Here is a 14,511-nt window from a genome sequence, read left to right as displayed (position 1 = left end):
ACACCCAGCCATACCCACCTACCCTCACCCATACCCACCTATAACCTATAACTACCCACACCAACCTACATCCACCTATGCCCTCCCACACCGACCTACACCCCCAATACTCACCTACACCTTCCTTCATTCATCTACACTCCCTGCACGCGTCCACATGCAACTCTACCCAGCTACACACATTTACACCTACCTACACCAATTCACACAAATCTCCATCCACCCACGCCCACCAACAACAACTCACACTTACCCACGAACACCTCATCCATCAACTTCCATCCCAGCACTCCTACACCCACTCACATCCATGTACCCCCACCCACTCTGACATAAACACATCAACTCCCATCTACACCTACCCCTACCCACACACTTCCAAAACACCAAGTATTTTCAATTTGCGAGATGAGTCTGGGTTGCCATGGAGACCACTTGTTTTCCCGCCAACAGGAGAGACGTCCGTCATCCTCTTTCCTCGGTGGCCAACGTAAAAATGACGATATTTCCATTATTTTATCTTTTTGGACTGTTTCCTTGGGGCAGGAGGGTGGGTGTATGGTTAGTACAATACTTACACCACTTATTTATTGCAGATGTTGCGGATAAAGATTATATAAAGCAAAATAATATGCTACACAGTGTTCTCAAGTATAATAAGACCATTATCCTTCCGATTCACTCTTAACTCACAGCAAAATTACTGAGGCTTCTTGTTTTTAGTCAACTTCGAGTTTATGGAGGTTTGATATTTGTAATAACGATTATTTTTATGCCATTACCCTTGATTTTATGACTACTCATATTATAATAAAATCTAATTTCGTAAATCCCTAGGGCACTGAGATCTGGGAACTGCTTGGTGTTATGAGACCTCGAGGCGTTGGTTGAACTAGAAAATGTCTTTGGTCGAGCTGATTCATTGATTCAGTTCAATGAGGTTAGATAACCTCCTTGCTTCAACTACTCTCTCATATGACTTTATTTTCACTAACACAGCCACGATAGCACATCAGTACAATTAATTATCATGTATTATCAGCGACAAATACCTCAAGGAGCGTTAAAAAATAGCCCCTGTTCTGGAGCTTGCTGCTGAAATTATGAAGCTAGAATTGGCAGTCTTTGGAATCCATGTTGGGCCAGGATGACAAACGCAACACAGAAATTACAAGAGTGATATATTTGCGATTTCCTTCATCTAAGATATAATTTCGTCATATTCCTTGTATACGCAAAGAGCCTAGCCTAAACCATCTTCAGGAGGAATACCAGCCTCCAGAATGACTTACTAATGAGACAAGAGACAGCCATTAAACTTAGATCAGCGAATTAGTTACTTGCAAGGGTTTCTTTTCTTAGTGTTTGAACTTGACCGTCTCACCAACAGCACCCTAAAAATGACGTCAGAACTAAAATAATTTTACCTTAGCGCCGTTGATCTATTTCATATTATTATTATCCACTTATCTGACTGGGAAACGTGCCAATTTGGGTGTAGTTATGTAGTGAAGTTAAGGCAGACATCAAGTGCACATTAGGACCACATTAGGTGACGTGACTAATTAAGTTCCAACAAAATATGACGTAATATTCATAAAATTTCTCGACCTTAACCTGTGTACAGGAGCCTTTAATTTTCGCTCGTATATCGCCCAAACACTTCACAACCAAACCAGGGTGAATATTTAGCTGAAAATACGTCCATACAGACTGATTTCTGATTCCGATTTCTTTCTGTAAAGCCAGTAAAGGAATATTTATTGTAAGAAATGGTTAAGATCATTTACGGATACGGTCCTACTGCCATCGCACCCTCGCCTCCCCCCGTACAGTTGCCAGATCACAGGGTGTCTCCGGAAGTTGCGTATCATAAATTCATTTAACAGAGAGACACGTATATCTCACATAATGGCTAAGATAGCAAGGACGAAATATGTAAGAGAAACTCGGAGTCTTTATAATATTCCTTTAATCTCGAACCTAAATCAGAGGACAATTGTACTTTTACTGTTGGGAACATTGGTAAGCACATTTTAGCTTTAAAAACAATTATTCGACTAGATGGGCGAGAAATAAGCTATGTCGGTATTGTAATATCGGTACACCCACCCGTCTGCACCAAGGAAACAGTCCTAAACGATAAAATAGTGGAAACATCGTCATTTTTATGTCGGCCACCGAGGCCAGAGGTTGTCTGGGACGTGGGCTCCTGTGGACGAGGAAACAAATGGTCTCAATGGCAACGCAGACGCTGGGAGTGGATAGGTGTAGGGTTTTTAAGATGGTGTTGGATGGTGTAGGTACGAGTGGGTGGGTGTAAGTTGGTGAGGTTTAGTGTGAGTGGTTATGCAGTAAATAGGTGTAGGTAATTGTGGGTGAGTATTGGTGGGTGTAGGTGGTATCTGTTAAGTGTACGTAACTATGATATTGTGTTGGTGGGACAGTAGGTGTGGGCAATTGTGGGTGACTGAGGTTGCACTTGAATGGGTGGGGATGCATATACAGTAAGTGGGTGTGGGTGGCTATTATGTCGATGTGGTTGGGTGTAGGTGATGGCCCCACCTTGCCGCCCCCCCCCCCAGATTATGACTTGGCCCCACCTTGCCCCCCCCCTTCTATATTAGGCCGTGGCCCCACCTTGCCCCCCAGATTAAGACTTGGCCCCACCTTGCCCCCCCCCCAGATTATGACTTGGCCCCACCTTGCCCCCCCCTTCTATATTAGGACGTGGCCCCACCTTGCCCCCCAGATTAAGACTTGGCCCCACCTTGCCCCCCAGATAAGGAGATGGCCCCACCTTGCCCCCCAGATAAGGACATGGCCCCACCTTGCCCCCCAGATTAGGACATGGCCCCACCTTGCCCCCCAGATTAGGACATGGCCCCACCTCGCCTCCCAGATACGGACATGGTCCCACCTTGCCCCCCAGATAGGACATGGCCCCACCTTGCCTCCCAGATTAGGACATGGCCCCACCTTGCCTTCCAGATTAGGACTTGGCCCCATCTTGCCCCCCAGAGTAGGACATGGCCCCACCTTGCTTCACAGATTAGGACATGGCCCCACCTTGCCCTCCAGATTAGGACATGGCCCCACCTTGGCCCCCAGATTAGGACATGGCCTCACCTTGGACCCCCCAACTATGAAGACCTGGTACGCCACTGGTCTGACGCTGCATGCTGTCAGCAGTGGCCTCGGCTAAACGACTTTCAGAAGCTTTTGTCCCTACTCAGTAAGGACCCTGCTTCTCACGGCTCACCACCTCCCTCTCATTAGTACTTCCGCATCTTATTTCTCCATCTCGTTCTCGTTCTGCTTTTCATTTTTTCCACAACAACCTCGCTTTAGCACACTCCTAGTTAGTTTGTCATTTACATCTTGTTCTTGGGCTCCCTCTCCTTCTCCTCCCGAACACCCCACTCTAGAAACACGCTTACACTCACCCACTCCCAACTACACCCAGCCATACCTACCTACCCTCACCCATACTCACCTACAACCTATAACTACCCACACCAACCTACATCCACCTATGCCCTCCCACACCGACCCACACCCCCAATACTCACCTACACCTTCCTTCATCCATCTACACTCCCTACACGCGTTCACATGGAACTCTACCAAGCTACACACATTTACACCTACCTACGCCAATTCACATCAATCTCCATCTACCCACGCCCACAAACAACCACTCACACTCACCCACAAACACCCACATCCATCAACGCCCATCCCGGGACTGCTACAGCCACTCACACCCATCAACCCCCACCCACTCTGACATACACCCATGAACTCTCATTTACCCCTACCCCAACCCACACACTCTCAAAACAGCAAATATTTTTAATGTGCGAGATGAGTCTGCGTTGCCATGGAAACCACTCGTTTTCCCGCCAACAGGAGAGACGTCCGTTATCCTCTCTCCTCGGTGGCCTACATAAAAATGATGATATTTCCATTATTTTATCTTTTTCGACTGTTTCTTTGGGGCAGGACGGTGAGTATATGGTTAGTACAATACTTACACCACTTATTTATTGCAGACGTTGCGGATAAAGATTATTTAAAGCAAAATAATATGCTACACAGTGTTCTCAAGTATAATGAGACAATTATCCTGCCGATTCACTCTTAACTCACAGCAAAATCAGAGGCTTCTTGTTTTTAGTCAACTTCGAGTTCATGGAGGTTTGATATTTGTAATAACAATTATTTTTATGCCATTACCAATAATTTTATGACTACTCATATTATAATAAAATCTAATTTCGTAAATCCCTAGGACACTGAGATCTGGGAACTGCGTTGTGTTGTGAGACCTCGAGGCGTTGGTTGAACTAGAAAATGTCTTTGGTCGAGCTGATTCATTGATTCAGTTCAGTGAGGTTAGATAACCTCCTTGTTTCAACTACACTCTCGCATGACTTTATTTTTACTAACACAGCCACCACAGCACATCAGTGCGGTTAATCATCATATATAATCAGCGACAAGTATCTCAAGGAGCGTTAAAAAATAACCTCTGTTATGGAACTTGCTGCTGAAATTATGAAGCTAGAATTGGCACTCTTTAGCGTCCATGTTGGGCCAGGAAGACAAACGCAACACAGAAATTACAAGAGTGATATATTTGCGATTTCTTTGATTTAAGAGATAATTCAGTCATATTCCTTGTATACTCAAAGAGCCCAGTCTATACCATCTTCAGGAGGAATACCAGCCTCCAGAATGACTTAATAATGATCCAAGAGACAGCCATTAAACTTAGATCAGCGAATTAGTTACGTGCAAGGGTTTCTTTTCTTATTGTTTGAACTTGACCGTCTCACCAACAGCACCCTAAAAATGACGTCAGAATTAAAATAATTTACCTTAGCGCCGTTGATCTATTTCATATTATTATTATCCACTTATCTGACTGGGAAACGTGCCAATTTGGGTGCAATTATGTAGTGAAGTTAAGCCAGACATCAAGTGCACATTAGGACCATATTAGGTGACGTGACTAATTAAGTTCCAACAAAATATGACGTAATATGCATAAAATTTCTCGACCTTTAGCTATGTACAGGAGCCTTTTGTTTTCACTCGTATATCGCTCAAACACTTCACAACCAAACCAGGGTGAATATTCAGCGGGAAATACGTCCATACAGACCGAGTTCTGATCTCGATTTCATTGTGTAAAGGAATATTTATTGTAAGAAATGGTTAAGATAATTTACGAATACGGTCCTACTGCCATCGCACTCTGGCATTCCCCCGTACAGTTGCCAGATCACAGGGTGTCTCCGGAAGTTGCATGTCATAAATTCAGTTAACAGAGGGACACGAATATCTCACATAATGGTTTTAAATTATGTTGGCTAAGACAGCAAGAACGAAATATGTAAGAGAAACTCACAGTCTTTACAATATTTCTTTAATCTCCAACCTAAATCAGAGGACAAGGGTACTTTTACTGTTGGGAACATTGTTAAGCACAACATTTTAGGTTTAAATGCAATTATTCGATAGACAGGCGAGAAATAAGCTAAGTAGGTATTGTAATATCGGTACTTTTACTGTTGGGAACATTGTTAAGCACAACATTTTAGGTTTAAATGCAATTATTCGATAGACAGGCGAGAAATAAGCTAAGTAGGTATTGTAATATCGGTACACCCACCCATCTGTACCAAAGGAACAGTAATAAACGATAGACTAGCAGAAATATCGTCATTGTTGTGTCGGTCACCGAGGCGAGAGGGTGGTTGAGGCATCGCTGCTTTGAACAGGTAAACACGTGGTCTCCATGGCAACCTAGACGCTGGCTGTGTTTTGGCTGGCCAGTGTCACTGAGCTTCTGCATAGGCCTACTATAGAACTGAATGGGGAAGACGGCAACAGCAGCAGCATCAAAGGCAGCTGCCAGCTCCGAAGCAGTCACAGGGATTGCCGTTCGGTGTTGATGTACATAAAGGTCGTCATGAGTTTGTGGCATTTGTTACTGTACTGGAGTTATAACCAAGGCTTATGTCGTTTGTCCCACGCCATGCCGCCAGTCAGCATTGGGGCTGAGGAGATGTTAAATCGTCGTCTGTGTTACTAACGAGGATGTACACCAATAGCTACATGGGAATGCTGTAATCAACAAAATCTTCTGTACAGTATGGCGAGTATACAGCTGCTGTATGTTTTACTGTACAATACTGCACTGTACTGCATGTCTTTTATTTACTGCATTAATATATGCCTGTTTATTCAGCATGAATGAGTGTACTGTATGTACAGTACAGTAATTCTGTAATGTGTAATATGCTGTACATACCATGACTTACAAGAAAAACCATTTGAGAATGTTTTGTCAGTGTTGTGATAGTTATACAGTACAGTATAGGGTTTTGTAGGGGTTATACCTCATACAGAGGGGATGGGGGCAGTATGGTATTAACTGTCAGGCCTTGGCTGAATTATGAGGGCTAAATGGGCAGTTACTGTACATCATTATACAGCATACAGTACCCTCATTTTACAGTGAGGCAGCATTTCATAATATCCATCCTATAATGATTTTCATAAAGCTGCTGAATTGGTTATAACATGGGTTTATTGAGGATACGTATTTGGCCAAGAGTCATCCACCCAACACAGTCAAAACACTGGTTTCCAACACACCTGAACTGGAGGATATTTCACATTACTTCCTGCGTACCACCAAAAACAAGTGCCAGTACTGTATATATATATATATATATATATATATATATATATAAATCTGTGAATCAGCTCTGGGATTCGGTGTCTGCCAGTTTTAAGGTAGATGGCATACTTAAATAAGTTTCCCGTCGTGGGACAGTTGTGTGATGCCAGATCAAGTTTAGGCCTTTGTAGTGTGTAGTGATGTAGTGTATATTCCTGTTGCCTTCATACAGTTGTTAGATATCTGGTAGTCTGGCAGTTGGGGCACTGCAGCCAGATGTGACCTTAAGGGGCTGATTCCAAGAGGTGGTAAAAATTTCTTGCTCATATAATGACATTCAAGGATGAGTAACAGGTCACTCATCAGTTACAAACATTTTATGGGTACAGTGTGGAATGTAGGAATGGCTATAGAACTAAATCTCCTCCCACTCCAATTTCTCTCTGTTTCTGTGCTTTTTACTTCTCTTGCTTTAGCACTTTTTTTATCCCTGCATCTAAACAATCATTATAGAATATAGTTTTCATTTTGTATCATATATATTATCTGTTCAGTATCCCAAAATAATACATAACTTGATTCAAGGGTTCAAGGCCACAGTAATGGCTAGAAGGATTGCCTACAGTATTAAAGCTTCGCTGTTATAGTCCACACCAACCAACATGTTCTTAGATTCACACCTCCTACCAGTCATCCATAATTGGCTAAGGTGTCACACCCATGTGTTACTGTGGCCACAAATACACCTTCATGCAGCTGTCTTGTTGCCTCCACACCCACACAGCTGTTTATTCACACCTCTAAGGTGTCACACCCATATGTTAATGTGGCCACAAATACACCTTCATACAGCTGTCTTGTTGCCTCCACACCCACACAGCTGTTTATTCACACCTCTAAGGTGTCACACCCATATGTTAATGTGGCCACAAATACACCTTCATACAGCTGTCTTGTTGCCTCCACACCCACACAGCTGTTTATTCACACCTCTAAGGTGTCACACCCATATGTTAATGTGGCCACAAATACACCTTCATGCAGCTGTCTTGTTGCCTCCACACCCACACAGCTGTTTATTCACACCTCTAAGGTGTCACACCCATGTGTTACTGTGGCCATAAATACACCTTCATGCAGCTGTCTTGTTGCCTCCACACCCACACAGCTGTTTATTCACACCTCTAAGGTGTCACACCCATATGTTAATGTGGCCACAAATACACCTTCATGCAGCTGTTTTGTTGCCTCCACACCCACACAGCTGTTTATTCACACCTCTAAGGTGTCACACCCATATGTTAATGTGGCCACAAATACACCTTCATGCAGCTGTTTTGTTGCCTCCACACCCACACTGCTGTTTAGAGTAAAAGCCCTCACAACAACAGCAACTTTCCCTCCCTCTGCCACTCTACTGTTCATTAACTTTACACATTTATTCTCTCTCTCTCAGTGGACATGCCATTAAGTAGTTTTGTCACTACTGTGTTTCTTTTCCTTGCCTTTTGAACCTTGCCTCACCCACTGTGAGTGGGATCAAGGATCACAGCAACAGTGATGATGATTTATAATTATATACCATAATATAGACTTGCAATTCTAAACATCTGATTTCCATAACTCTTTACTTTCCATGATACAATATATACCCGGTACGTATTTTATTCATCCAATAGAAGGGAATTTCTATCACCTGTTCTAATACAGTCAGTATATATTTTAAGACTTTTTTTTTTTTTCTGTGGACACAATAGAACAGATCAGTTACTAATACAGGCTACTTCACTGTATTTACTAGTAATGATGCTGTAAGGTATTCATTAAATAATTTTCTCATTAGTTGTCATTATGATTCAGTGTTCTAAAACATTCAGTTTTTTTAAAAGCCTTTGGACCAAAGCATTTTGGGTTTGATAGCTTGTATTTATATTGTATATTTTCTCTGGAGTACTGATTAATCCATAATTTTATTTTTCAGATTGTAAATGATGATGACATTATCACAGATGTTTTGGCCAAGTCATTGCCTGGGCAGATGACGACAAGGAGTGACGACAAAACCCGTATTACAGTACTGGTACTTGTACTTGAAAAGAATGGAACATTTGTCAGCACCTGAATTAAGAATTAGTGAAAAAAATGCAGAGACAGTAGCACTAAGTCAATCCCAAATTACTCCATTTGAACAGGAGTAAATTGAATAGCATTTAGTGTATTATGGAAGTACAGTAACTAGTGTACAGAGAGAGAGAGAGAGAAAGAAAAAACTCAGACTCCAAGGACACAGTGTCAGCAAAATGGAATAATCTGGCATTAGCTGGAATAAAATACTAGAGTTGGACCAGCCATGAGAGGGTTACTGGTGACTGTATTGACTCTCACATGCTCATACAACATCCTCAGTAGCATAAAATTACTTTATGCCAGCAGCAAAAATACACTAGATTTGTTCAGACAATGAGAGTAAAACTTGGATTCTGGGACGAGGAAAACGTGAAAAAAGACTACTGGTATGGTTACTGAGGCCGGATATTTTTTTTGTTGGTGGAGACGTTGTGTTGGTAGTGAAGCTTTATCAGTTTTAGTGTGTCAGTTTGGCATTTGTAAATATTGTGATGTGGTGTAGCGTGCATGTAACAATGAAGTTCCTGTATATAGGAGACTTTAACGTGGAAGTTACCTGGGCATGTCAGGGAAATTCCTGATCATTTCCACTTTGGTAATACTGAAAACATTTCATAAATGCAAGTTTTCCTCATTTGATGTTTTCCATTTCTCTTAAATTTGTGTCCCTTTTGTTTCCAAATTCAAGTTGCTCGTAATTCAATGTGAAGATGTTTTGAATTAATAGTAATCATTACTTATGTAAAATCCCCTCAGTTATAAACCAGGATAATGTTACTACTGTAAACTGCCACTCCCATGTTAGAGTATAGGAGCCCAAGGCCAGGCTACCATGACCTAGATCATTTAAAGAGAAAAGACTTACCTATTCCCCTGGGTTGCATTCACAGAATAAGACAAACCTTTGGTGACGTCTGGAACTCCAATCCCTGCTTGTAGGTCACAGTGTGTTTTGACCTGAGAACTCTACCACCATACCACATAAAGCTGTTGAACTTAAAACTAACATTTAGCCTGTACAGATCCTAAACTTGAGTGAGGTTTGCCTGTGTGCTGCATGTATGGCAGGTGTAAACCAGGAAATACGTGAGAGAACAATAGGTTTTATAGAAACTGATGTGGACCAGATGTCAGAGTCATTTTGTCCACACCTTCACTTCAGTGACATATTCTGCATTGTTGCTAGTTCAAGTGCTTTAAGTAGCATAGGAAATGACATCAGATTGTGAAGGGGTTAATAAGAGATGTTTTCCCAGCCTGTTATTAAAAATAGTCCCTCCAAAGCTTTACAGATTCCCCAGGCATTAACAAGAATTAAAAATCATCATTGTGAAGGGGTTAAATTCTTTTGTCCAGGTGTTGATGTGAATGCTAATATTTGTTTTCATTAAACTTAGGTGTCTTATGGAAGTCAGAGATGGATTACTAATCATAATATTTTGTACTAGATGGGGGCACCAGGTGATAGGTGGGGGTGCCAGCATCCACTCACTTGATGTAGTGCTGCTCTCGGGTGTGTGCCCTTTCCTTTCCTCCCTCCTTTCCTTCCATCCTCGTCCGTCTTTCTTTCTTTCACTCTTTCCTCATCCTTCTGCCTACAGGTGACTTTATACTCTATTTTGTCGTTCTTTCCTTCATTCTTTCCCATTCCCTGTGCCTTTGGGTGACTTTACACTGAGTGACAAGCTAAATGGTTTCCTGTACACCAGGAAACAATTTACTATGCTGGGTGGTAACTATATAACCAAGTTTTGGTGCCTGGTTGTTTAGTGGGTTATTACGGCACTTCAGCTGAATTAAGCCAGTGAAGGATTATATCCAAGGGGTGGTTGGGGTTACTCCTCATGTAATGCCACTCAGGGTTGAGTGAGGCTGGTCACTCTCATCTTTGTCAGGACCAACTTGCTTTAGCCCCGGGCTCCTACACTCTTCATGGGGCAACGTAGGATTGGATGATGGATGGATGGAAGGATATTTTGTAGTTTTCAACATTTTGCAGTATTTATAAAATGGTTTCTGATGTTATCATATATCTTTTTTCTGTGTTTAAAGGTATTTTACTTACTTTTATATCAGTATTCTGTACGTATTTATAAAAAATAAGAGTGTGAGGAATGACTCATAATCCAGTGATGTAATCATTGGAGCACAACACATTTTTCTGAATATATTGTGTAAGAATTTCATTATTCTTTGACTAAAATGTACAGCAGTGATTTCCTACTGTACCTTAATCCTTTTCTGATTAGTCATCATCATCATTCATTGCCAGACGCCATGTATCCCAAACGGGGTGGCCAAGGGCTTAGAGTTAATTGTTTTACAGGGAGGGGCACTAATCCTCCACCAACCCCACTTGAGGTAGGGATGCCAACAGCATCTGGTGTTCCCAGGCGGTCACCCATCCAAGTACTAACCAGACCCAACGTTGCTTAACTTCGCTGATCGAACGGGAAGCGGTGTACTCAACGTGGTATGGCCGTTGCTGGGATTAATTTATATTAATGACAATTTAAACTTACTCATATCTTTGTTCCAGCAGGTACTTCTTTTAGTAATTGTTGTTATTGTTATTACTCCTGTTAACTGATTACCATCTATGATCATACTGTGGCTGGGCATACCAGACCTATAAATTCCTGCATTCCACAACATGGGTGGATCAGGACTTGTGTATTTTGGAGGAGTGTGCTTAATTCTCAAATAGCAGAAGAGAAGACAAGCCCCCAAATTTTAGGTTATTTATGGAATGTTTTTGTTATTTATGGAATGGCTATGGTTATAAGGCATTATCAGTATACATTCCACTGTACACAGGGCAGTCAGCAGCAGTGTAGAGAGGTGAGACACATTCTGTCCTTGTCATGGGCTAAAGATATTGTATACTGTCCTGTACTACCTGCATGGCACCACACTAGGATCCCAGGATGAAGTCGTGTATGGTTCTTGATGTGTAGTGGATTCTTTGTGTGGAATGATCTCATCTTTTGTAACCACTTTGTTACATTATGTGGTTCTTTTACTGGGAGATATTTAGGTGTAAGTTGACCCTCATATTACTGGGAGATATTTAGGTGCAAGTTGACCCTCATATTACTGGGAGATATTTAGGTGCAAGTTGATCCTAACCAGCACCCTCAACCACATCCGCAACCTCACTCACAAACACCCACAGCCTCACCATCACCAGCACTGTCACCTACATTCACAGCCACACCTGAAACCACTGCCACATTCTTGCCCTCACCCACTGTCAGCCACAGGCACACTCAGACAGAGCCACAGCCTTACTCAGATGTAAGCTGGTAAGAAAGAGGTGTTAGGGAGCCTCCTTAACAAGTCATTAGTAGACTTCTTTGTGAGTGGTGGACTGAGTGGTAGTGTGTGTGTGGAAGTGTTTGAACAGTTTTTCACCAACCCCTGCTGTAACTGTGTCCTCTCTGGCAGAATAATGTGCAGTATTTCATTCTAGGTATATTCTGTTTAGTCACATTGTCATGTATGTCAGTTTTCCATTATCTGGATTTGTTTGATTTTAGATACAAGCATCTCTGTGTACAGTATTTTGTTGGTCTAACTGGTTTTTTCAGACATACCCTGTCCAGATGCATGTTGGAGGATTTCTGAATTTAACAGGTTTTTATCCCAGTCCTGATATACAGCAATGTACTGTAGATGCATTTGTTAATTGGAAATTGATATTCAGAGTTCCCCTCTTGAGAGGATACTTTTGACTCTGTTGGTGGCAGCAGTAAGGTGAACTGTGACCAAGGAATAATCCTTTTCTGGCAGTGTCATTTTGTTATATTCATAACGGCTCCAACATACTTACGTGCTTTGGCCTTTGTCACCTAATGTCAGCTTACCATGCTGCTCGGTCTCTGGCAGCCTCCCTGTTCAGTCCTTTATCCTCGTCCCAGGTCTTTTTTGGTCTGCCTTTCACAACTGCATGACCAACATTAACACTTTTCACTTTCTGCATTAAATGGGAAGTTGTTGAATGCCGTGAAGAGTATGTACGAGGGTGCTAAGGCTGCAGTATGTGTGAATAGTGAATGGAGTGAATTTTTCTGTGTGAATGTTGGATTGACACAGGGATGTGTCATCCCCCCATGGTTGTTCAGTCTGTATATGGATAGGGTTATAAAAGAGATACAAGGTAGGGCAGTGGATGTTGGAGCGACCCTAATGAGAGATAGTAGTGTTTGGGAACTCCCTGTATTATTGTTTGCATATGATACTGTATTGTTAAGTGAAGATGAAGGAAAACTGCAAGGCTTGGTTATTGAGATTGGGAATGTGTGTAAGAAACAGAATCCATAGGTGAATGTAGGGAAGAGTAAAGTTATGGTCTTTGAGAGAAATGAAGTCACCAAATGTTCAGTGAGGCTGGATGAGGAGGAAATGGAAAATGAGTGCATTTAAGGATGGTGAACTGCTTGAAAGGGTACAGCAGGGAAGAAAGTTTGCTGGTTGTTTGAGATTAGTGATAAGGAACAGGGAAGTGAGCATGAAAGTAAAAAAGTCGCTGCACGACAGTATTGTGATACCAGTTATGGAAATGAAGCTTGGGCCTTGTTGGACGAACACAAGTCAAGAGTGAGAGCAGTGGAGATGAGTTATCTGAGAGGAGCATGAGGAGATACGTGGAGAGACAGACTGACAAATGAGGAAGTGAAGGAGCATTGTGGGGTGGATGTGGATGTGACAGAAAACATTAGGAGAAATACATTGAGGTGGTTTCGGAGAAGATGGAGAGTGAGAGACTAATGAGGAGAGTGTATGTGAGTGTGGTGGAAGGGGGGAGAGGGAGGGGGAGGCCAAGGATGAGATGGAGGGATGGAGTGGAGAGGTGTATGAAAGAGGGGAGTGTGAGCTGGGAGCAAGGCAGAGAAATGGCGTTGGACAGGGCGACGTGGAGGCAATTTTGTTTGTGGCCACCCCTTACGGGATTGAGATGTTTGGCAGTAGATAGATAGATAGACTTCCTATGCCCATTAGTCATCCCCCATCCTTTCCACATGCCCAAACCATCTCAATCTACCTCCCCTCATCACAACACCAGTACACTCCAATCCCATCCTTCCTTTTAACTCCTCCATCATAAACCTAGCCTCCCCAGGCATTACATTCTAGGATGCACTGCACATCCACTGTCAGTACGGTTTGTTATTGATCCTTTGGTACTGGAGAAGGATGTCTTCATGCACTGGTACCAGTTAGGTCCAGCTGCCTGGTTATATAAATATCCCTTAATTAGATGTCTTCTGGTAGGGGTAAGATGGACTACTGAAGGGCAGTTTGGGCCCGCTGTATACCAGGTTTATGTTTCAGTACCTCCCTGTCCCCCTCCTCCTCTTGAGTGACCCAGTGTATGAGATGCTCACCGTTGATACCTCTCCAGGTTTAGGGCAGGAGATGGATCTTTACATCTCCTGTCAGTCCTTGGAGAGGAGGTAGTTGTGGAGCCTCATTTAGCTTTGTTTTTATGCATAGTTTTAACTATTGCTGTTTTATGCAAGGCTTTATGGTGTGTCTGTGATATTTTTGTATTGATGTCAGTGTTAGATAACCATTTTTATGTTATATATTGTGTTTATAGACTATGTATGTTTTATCCTTGTTGTGTGTTTATTCTTGTCTGGTGGCAATAGCCTTTGTTATGCTGTCATTAGTCCTCTTCCTACATC

At 42.3% G+C, this 14,511-nt stretch overlaps 1 non-coding gene across 1 annotated transcript; it reads right to left on the bottom strand.

Annotated features, from left to right (window-relative positions):
- Window positions 1-11,189: 11,189 nt before the first annotated feature.
- Window positions 11,190-11,308, bottom strand: LOC145414472 (5S ribosomal RNA). The gene has a single exon (XR_013899891.1). It is a non-coding gene; the product is annotated as a 5S ribosomal RNA (ribosomal RNA).
- Window positions 11,309-14,511: the final 3,203 nt, after the last annotated feature.

The sequence above is a fragment of the Coenobita brevimanus genome, chromosome 99 (genome assembly GCF_032717465.1).
Source record: "Coenobita brevimanus isolate Jiangsu-jjx chromosome 99, ASM3271746v2, whole genome shotgun sequence".
NCBI lineage: Eukaryota > Metazoa > Arthropoda > Malacostraca > Decapoda > Coenobitidae > Coenobita > Coenobita brevimanus.
Note: the sequence above shows the minus strand (reverse complement) of the source record. Positions and strands in the feature narration are given on the sequence as shown.